Source organism: Miscanthus floridulus, chromosome 18, assembly GCF_019320115.1.
Source record: "Miscanthus floridulus cultivar M001 chromosome 18, ASM1932011v1, whole genome shotgun sequence".
In the NCBI taxonomy this organism is placed as follows: Eukaryota; Viridiplantae; Streptophyta; class Magnoliopsida; order Poales; family Poaceae; genus Miscanthus; species Miscanthus floridulus.
The window spans coordinates 97,108,525-97,117,302 of record NC_089597.1 but is presented as its reverse complement, the minus strand read 5'-3'; the positions used below and the strand labels follow the sequence as shown (position 1 = coordinate 97,117,302).

Here is an 8,778-nt window from a genome sequence, read left to right as displayed (position 1 = left end):
CAGTATCAGCCTAAACATCCAGTGTCATCCCACTGAAATTAAAACAAAAAATAGAACTTTAATCACAATCATCATGAAAATAAGTATAAATTAACCATAATCATCAAATGCAACAAAATAACTCACATTGCGATCCGGACACTTGTAGAAGATACGGTCCTTGTTGGGACACTCCTTACTCACCCGATACTCCATCACAATATTCTCTTCACACTTGCCGCATGCAATGAGAGGAAGGTCTGACCTCAGTCACTTTGGAACCCGATGAGAGGCCGAGGACCCAGAAGCAGTTGTCATCTACTCTCTATACTCATTTTTAATATAATATAAATTTCTCATTTTATAAACAAATAAAATTAAAAAACTCTAAAATTCTCTATATCTCTAAACCATGAAATGTGCTATGCATGCTAAAAATGAAAGCTGAATACTAGTTTTGAATAACTACTTTAACCTTCCTTCATCCAAATATGCAAACTTTAAAGTGATTTTGAGCTTAAATGGCTTACAAATAAAAAACCACCATAAAAAACCACATATATCTAGTCCACAAAATAAGATATGCTACTAATAAAACATGAGAGTATAAAGTTGGTAACATTTAGAACCAAAGAATCGATGGAGGAATCGAAGAAATCTTATGCTTACCGGCGATGAGGAAGAAGAGAGGCCGACGATGAAGCAAGAACACTGAGCTCGAAATGGCTCGGCTCGGGGAGGAAGAAGGGGTATATAGGAGGGGATCTTTAGTCCCGGTTGGAGACAGCAACTGTGACTAAAGGTCTCTTTCTAGTCCCGGACGGAGCCTCCAGCCGGAAGTAGACTTTTACTCCCGGTTGAAGGGACCAACCGAGAGTAAAAGTTAACCTTTAGTCCCGATTGGTAGCTCCAACTGGAACTAAAGGTCCCCTGCAACAAAAGCCTACCGCAATAGCCATTGGGCAGAGATCTTTAGTCCCGGTTGGAGCTATCAACCGAGACTAAAGGTTTCTCTAGTCCCGAACGCGAAAAATACTGATACTAAAGCCAAATTTCAAAGTGGATAAAAATCGTTTCTCTGTTAGTGTACGCGCCTCTCCGCCTGTGTCGTAGTGCTCGGACTCTGCAGGGGGCATGGAGAGCCAGAGCCAGAGGAGGTGGAGAAGGTGCTTCGTGCCCAATTTGGAGTCTAGAAGGGAGACGTCATGGTCTCCCGGCATCGACCATAGAACTTCATCGCCGACTTCAAATTCCCACACCACCGGGACGCAGCGGTGGCCTTGGACAGGCTTCCCATGGGTAGCCGCGAGTTCCGCATCTGGCCGTGGCACATCCTCCCCTACAGCAACCACTCCAACATGCGCCACCATGTGAGGCTCTGCCTAGAGGGGATTCCACTCCACGCTTGGAATGAGAGCATTGCCAAAAGCGGGCGGTGGCAAGGGCATGCGGCATTGACTACGTGGAGCCGAAGTCCCTTGACCAGAAGGATACCAGAGCACTGTGCCTTTGGGTGTGGACCTACAACCCCTCTGACATTCTGAAGGTAACATGGCTAACAATCACTGGCAGTGATGTGCACGTGCATGTCGGCGCTTCTCGACCTCGTGGCCGGTGAGAGATCACCTTCCGAGTCATCGTCCACCTCGACCTGCTGGAGATGCCGCCAGACAGCCATGGCTAGGTGGAGTCAAGGGGCTTCACTTGGCACTACGGTGTCATCGACGGCGAACACACACCACGCGAACGCCACGACCCTCCACCACCGGAGCCAAGATCGGGACAGTGCGTTGATGACGACGATGATGAGCGGCGCGACCATCGCAAGGAGAAGAGGGGCCACTGGGGCTCACGCTTGTTCCGCATCCTCTCTCGTGCCCCTGAAAGGACAAGAGAGAGGGAGCGGTCTGAATCCCGCCATTGACGCTGCGATAGGACATCGGCGCCCGGCGGCCGACGCAGACACGGTTGCAGGCACGGTCGTCATTCCGAGCGCGCTCGGCTTTGACTGAACAATGTGCCCAGTCTCCACCACCGTCCTCCACAACCCGAAGGAAGTGAGCAGCTACCATTCGAGGAGCCAGCTTCTCCAACTTCTGCCTTTCCGAGGCATATACCTAATCAGCTTGTTCGCATCGGTCACTCCTGCTCGAAAGACTACCCTTTGCCGTTTCGATTGATCATCTTTCTTCCGCCTAGTTCACAGGCGGGTTTCGATAACCACCTACTAATCTGGGGTCGCCTCCACCAGCGAGTTATAGTTCATTGCTTCCTTCTCTTGTCGGGCAACAAATTAATTGGAATTCCGAATGAGCATTAGGAACCCATACTAAAAGATCAGTTTTTCGTGTAGAAATTGCATCAACTTTTGTTGTTTTCAGCCTTTACCGCTTGCAAGGGTAGTAGGAAGCATGTGATTTTGTGAATGTATATTGGTTCGGTTTTGCTCGTGTTGCATCGTTGAGTGTGCTTCGCAGGACATCCTTAACAATTTTGTTCGCTCTTGGAAATAGCAAAATTATGTGCATCTCATGTGTTTGTACAGCAATTGGAGGTACAACTACAAAGTGCATGACCAGAGAGCTGGGAGAAATGCTTGATCCCCGAATCATGCTGAAAGTGCAAGTTCTCAGTGGACTCGTGCCTGGAACATGCAAAGCGCCAAATAGTATGTTAGTGATTCTATCCACAGCACGGAGGCACCCAGCACGGGCGAAGGAACATGGGCCGCTGATCCGCTCCCTGGCGTCGCAGGAGCAGGGGAAGGCAGCGGAACCAGGCATATAGGTAACTAAATTTTGTTTTCGGGCTAAGTTCAAATAAAGAAGGGCCATGAAAGAAAGCGGGACTTTTTTTAGGGCCTTATAGATAATTCTCTCCTGTTTTTAGGGAAAATGATGATAAACCCTTCATCGCTATGTTGATTTTGAGAAGACTCGGCTTAAACCATAACCATCCTGACAGAATGTAGGCCTCAATTGTAGAATTTGCCCTAACACAAGGGGGAAAATGCGGCATCCTAGCAATAAGAACAAATGTGTGTCACTACAACAGATGGTAACGGATAACAATACACCGCTACACATCACAACGGCTTCATCACCTTGGAATTCTTTGATGCAGTTGCTACAGCAACGGCAAAGGGGCTCCAAAGCAATGCCAACATGTAGGACGAGAAGTTGGAGACTTCGCCATCGTCCATTAGGTAAAACCAAGTCTGGGATTTCACCCAGAGGTACGGTATCAAATGGCTGCTTTATTTGACTCCTGCTACCTTTTCCTGTCACTTCACGTACTGTTACTGCTTATAACAGTTAACATACAAGAACCCTTGTGTACGATATAAAACACTCCACAACGCATGATACAAACTCCACGAGAAAAACACCAAGATGTCACACGAGATGAAGTAATATATATGAGATGACTGGTTTCAAAGGAAGGCGTAGGCGATCCGGGAGTTGCTTGACCCTTTGAGCCCCCGGTCAAGGATTACGAAGCGGAGGTTGAGGACCGTGCCGGCTCGGTTCAGGAGGGTGACCTGAAATCAATACGGCATGAAGTAGCTAATCAGCAGAAATTGTTATTGGATTCCTTAGGATTTGTGTGACAACGAAGTATCTAGGCAGAACAATCATTTTGGTCCCTCAACTATTACTCGAGGCTCAGTTTTGTCTCTAAATTTTTAAAATGGTCGTTTTAGTCCTTAAACTCTACTTTTAGGCTCAATTTCATCCTAGAACTATGAAGATTATTTTAGTCCTCAAACTTTGCATTTTGGGCTTAATTTCATTTATAAACTATTAAAGTATATTTTGTTCTTTAAACTTTTATTTTCAACTCAACTTTGTCTACGTCGTACGTGGAACGCTGCACTGTTGCACATGATTAGTTGCAACACCACAAGTGATTAGAGAAAGAAAAATAATATTCATCCAAAAACTCTTTCGTGGCCATTAATAATTCCAAGATGTTATTTTTAGTGTTACCTTATAATGGTACCATTTATATATATCTAACTAAATGATATTTGTGGGAGCAATTACAGTTGCATCGAACACTATTTATTCGTTAAGAATACATGAATATATTGAAACAATAGCAAATCTATAATTTTGATAATTTATGAATGAAATCGTGTCAAAAATATAAAGTTTTCTTTTTAATAGACAAAATTGAGTTGAAAATAAAAGTTAAATGCACTTTGATAGTTTATGTATGAAATTGAGCCCAAAATGCAAAATTTAAAGACTGAAACGATCATCTTAATAGTTGTAGGATGAAATCGAGCCTAAAACTAAAGTTTAAGGACCTAAACGACCGTTTTAAAAGTTTAGAGATAAAATTAAGCCTCGAATAATAATTAATAGACCAAAATAACTATTGTGCCCGGTATCTACGTCCTGCGAAATTTACACGTTCCAAACGTAGGAGAATTGCTCAAATAGCTTAATCTTTGGGCTAGCCTTGAGAGACATGTAATCTTGTACTCCTAGCTTGGTGCTTCATAAGCATACATACATCATATAGCTGTGGGGGAAAAAAGTAATGCTGCTGCTCAAGAACAGAGTAGAAAACAAAGTTTCAACCCTACCTTTTCGAGTATGTTGATCATCGTCTTTGGCTTGATCAGCTGGGGGCTCGATGGCCGGACCCCGACGAACCGCAGATTCGCTGCCTGGGGCGGCTGGAGGCTTAGTGACCGGAACTGCCGGAGGAACGTCGCCGGTGGCAGAGCTCATCGCCGAAGTGCAATGAAGATTTTTCTTTGTCGCGAGAGATAAACATGGTGTTTTTCTAGGTAAATACTTCTCTGTAGCGAGGATCGCCCAGGATTGAAAAAATTTCTGGATCCGCGACTTCCTAGCAGTAGCAGCAAGCGCCATTTGCTAGGCTGAGCAGGAGATTGGAGGCGATAAGACTGCCTGTAGACCAGGGGAAAAAACTCTCTGTAGCAGTGCTGCACGATGGCACTTTTAAAGGGTATTTAGCCTGCGTTTAGTTCTCAAAAAGTTTTTTAAAAAATACTACAGTAGTCATCATATCGAATTTTGCGATAAGTACATAGAGCATTAAATGTAGACGAAAAAAAAACTAATTGCACAGTTTAGTTGGAAATCACGAGATGAACAGTTTGAGCCTAATTAGTCCATGATTGAACACTAATTACCAAATTTCACGAACTAAACACAGCCTTATATGCGTTTATTTACATGTTGGTGATGATTCAGAAAAGCGTGGGTTCATACCTTTGACAGAACAAGGCGCGTTCGCGTTCGGCTGGTATATTCCTGGCTTGTTTCAGCTTATTCTCTCACATAATACTACCATTCAGAACTATGCAAAATCTACTTTTGCAACTGTCAGAGGTGAGAGAGAGAGCATGCGTCACCACGTGCTGACCAGCAAGTAGCAACTTGCCAACTTCAAGTCATCTGCCCAGCCCAGTTTCAGTGCATCTTTCATTGCTGCAATCATGTCTTGAAATAAACTCGATTGCAAGACGTGTCTCACATAAACAATTTGCTGCAAGACGGCTCCAACAGCTTTGTTTGAAATAGTCCAAACAAGAGCAGCTAGCAAGTGGCTTTTCAACCAACGCCTACAAAGCTATTCTCCAAAAGTCAAACATTCATGCGTACTCGCTCGGTCCCAAAAAAAAAAAAGTGTTATTCTCACCTCTTAAAAATTCAAACGTCTTCAACTATAATAAAAAATATAAAAAAGAATATTAATATTTATAACGTATAATTAATATTATTAGATAAATCATTGAATATATTTTCATAATAAACTTATTTAAAGATGCAAGTGTTGATACTATTTCCTACAAATCTAGTCAGACTTAATAAGGTTTGACCAGCACGAACACTACTATAACACTCTTTTTGAGACCGAGGGCCTTCGAACATACGGAGTATATAGCACTGTCATTCAGAGTGGCTATCTTGTCTTGGGCCCGGTGTTGGTGATCTCCTGGCTGTACTAAGAGGAATGGCCTCTTTGGGAGCCATGTCACCTGGTGGTGTTGCTCGGCTTCTTTGTTCCATCATATTCATACTCTCTTGCTGCCCACTGCTAGCAATCTCTGATGAGAATCAAAATGATCGACAAGCACTCTGCTTCAAGTCCTAGCTCACAGGTCCAGTCGGAGTTTTGTTGTCTTGGATCAACATATCCATGGGATTCTGCAAGGATCCCTTTAATACCTCGTCACTTATTGCCATTTGCCTCCAAAAGAACAGCTTTTCCGGCTCTATACCACCTATCACTGCCAACTCTCCCCCAGTTGAACACCTCCATTTAGGGGAGAACTATCTTTCAGGAACAATCCATCCCTCACTAGGGAACCTTTCCTCCCTACTTACTCTACGTATCCAATATAACAATTTAGTTGGGAGCATACCGGAGAGCCTAGGTTATATTTCAACACTAGAAATACTGAACTTGAATGTGAACAACTTGTCGGGTCCATTTCCACAATCTCTCTTCAACATGTCCTCCCTATCAGATCTCGCTGTGGCAAATAACTCGCTTGTTGGAAAATTGCCCTCCAACACTGGCTACACGCTCCCAAACATTCAGGGATTAATCGGGCCAGCAAACAAGTTTGCTGGCCCAATACCATCTTCTCTCCTTGCTGCATACCAGCTCGATCCAGTGGCTTTACCTAGCAGACAATAGGCTAACTGGGCCCACATGCCATACCTAGGGTCATTGCCAAATTTGGAGGTACTAGCTTTGCCATACATGTTAGAAGCAGGTGACTGGGAATTTGTCTCTTCACTCTCCAATTGCTCCAAACTGACACAATTGATGCTTGATGGCAACAACCTCAAAGGGAATCTACCAAGTTCCATTGGAAACCTTTCCAGTAATCTCCAGTTACTGTGGCTAAGGAACAACAGAATTTCTGAGCCTATACCACCAGAGATAGGTAATCTGAGGAGCCTCAGTATTCTATTCAAACAATTGGAACAACAGGATTTCTGAGCCTATACCACCAGATTACAATATGTTCACTAGAAATATACCAACAACAATTGGAAACTTGCACGGCTTGGTCGTTCTAGCGTTTGCGCAAAATAGACTCTCAGGTCCAATCCTTGAAATTATAGGTAATCTTGTTCAGCTGACTGATATTAAATTGGATGGAAACAACTTGAGTGGAAGAATATCTGCAAGTATAGGAAGTTGCACTCAACTTCAAATACTCAACCTTGCACACAACTCGCTAAATGGGACTATACCAAGTAAAATCTTCAAAATTTCTTTGCTTTCTGAAGAATTTGACTTGTCACATAATTCGTTGACCGGAGGAATACCAGAGGAAGTTGGCAATCTCATTAATCTGAAAAAACATAGCATCACAAACAACATGTTGTCTGGCTACATCATCCCATCCACTATCGGCATGTGTGTGGCTCTTGAGTATCTAGAGATGCCAAGCAACTTCTTTGAAGGAAGCATTCCAGAGACCTTAGTGAATTTGAGAAGAATCGAGGAGATTGACATTTCTGAGAACAGATTGTCTGGAAACACCCCAGATTTCTTCCAAAACTTGAGTTCTCTGCATCAACTCAATTTATCCTTCAACAGTTTTAGTGGGGCAGTTCCAAGTGGTGGTATTTTTGGCAATGCTAGTGCAATTTCAATTGAAGGAAATGATGAATTGTGTACAAGAGTTCTGACAGGAGTTGTGTCTCTTTGTCCAGCAATGGATAACAGGACAAGGAAAACATAACATATAAAGATATTGAAAAGGCAACAGATATGTTCTCTTCTGCTAACTTAATTGGCACTGGTTCATTTGGAATGGTTTATAAGAGCAAGCTGGGCCCTGTTTGTTTCGCTGAAAAGTACTATTCGCTGATTTGTTGTGAGAGAAAAACATTGTACCATGGTTATCAAGATTTTTATATGGGGCACATAGGAGCTTCCTTGCAGAGTGTGATGCCCTCAAAAATGTCCGCCACCAAAATCTTGTTAAAATAATTACTTTATGCTCCTCAGTGGACCCGACTGGAGCAGATTTCAAGGCCATAGTCTTCCCATACATGCCGAATGGGAACCTGGATATGTGGTTACATCCAAGGGTCCATGAACACAGTGACTTTCTTTCAAAGAACCAATATAGCATTGGATGTAGCATGTGCTTTGGATTACCTTCATAACCAATGTGCGCATCCACTAATACACTGCGATTTGAAGCCAAGTAATATCCTTTTGGACCTTGACATGGCTGCATATGTCAGTGACTTTGGCTTAGCAAATAGCAAGGATGTTATATGCTACATCACATGCATTTCAAGATAGTTCAACAATTTTGGCTTGCCTGAAAGGATCCATTGGATACATCCCTCCAGATGAGATGAGCTTATTTGTAAGTAGTTTATTCTGTTTTTTCTTATAGGATCATAAAAATGTGAATTATCTCTAACTTATTTTGTCTGCAAACAAACATGCAGAGTATGGCATGAGCAAAGAGATATCAACCAAGGGTGACGTCTATAGTTTTGGAGTGCTCCTTTGAATTAGCAATTGTTTTTTTCAGTTAATACTTTTTAAATGCAATAAGTTAAAATGAGTTGTATATAAGTTGCTCTTTGCCCAAAAAAAATTCTAGATTTTTATGAAGCATATTTTATTTATTTAATTTTTTTATTAAACTAAATGTTTTTTTAGAATCAGAACCTAGCCAAACGATTTTACAAAGTGATTCTGATTCATCATCTAAAATGTTTTTTTGAGAGAATCTAGATCTGAAACGTGTCTACGAGAATCTGGATCCCTACCGAA

General features: G+C 42.5%; 1 long non-coding RNA gene and 1 pseudogene across 1 annotated transcript; one reads left to right on the top strand and one right to left on the bottom strand.

Annotated features, from left to right (window-relative positions):
* Positions 1–2,937: 2,937 nt before the first annotated feature.
* Positions 2,938–4,906, bottom strand: LOC136519475 (uncharacterized). Its single transcript, XR_010774929.1, has 2 exons — positions 4,574–4,906; positions 2,938–3,520 (listed from the first exon to the last, which is right to left on the bottom strand). It is a non-coding gene; the product is annotated as an uncharacterized lncRNA (long non-coding RNA).
* Positions 4,907–6,159: 1,253 nt separating this feature from the next.
* LOC136524235 (probable LRR receptor-like serine/threonine-protein kinase At3g47570) lies at positions 6,160–8,512 on the top strand (annotated as a pseudogene).
* The last annotated feature ends 266 nt before the right edge of the window (positions 8,513–8,778 follow it).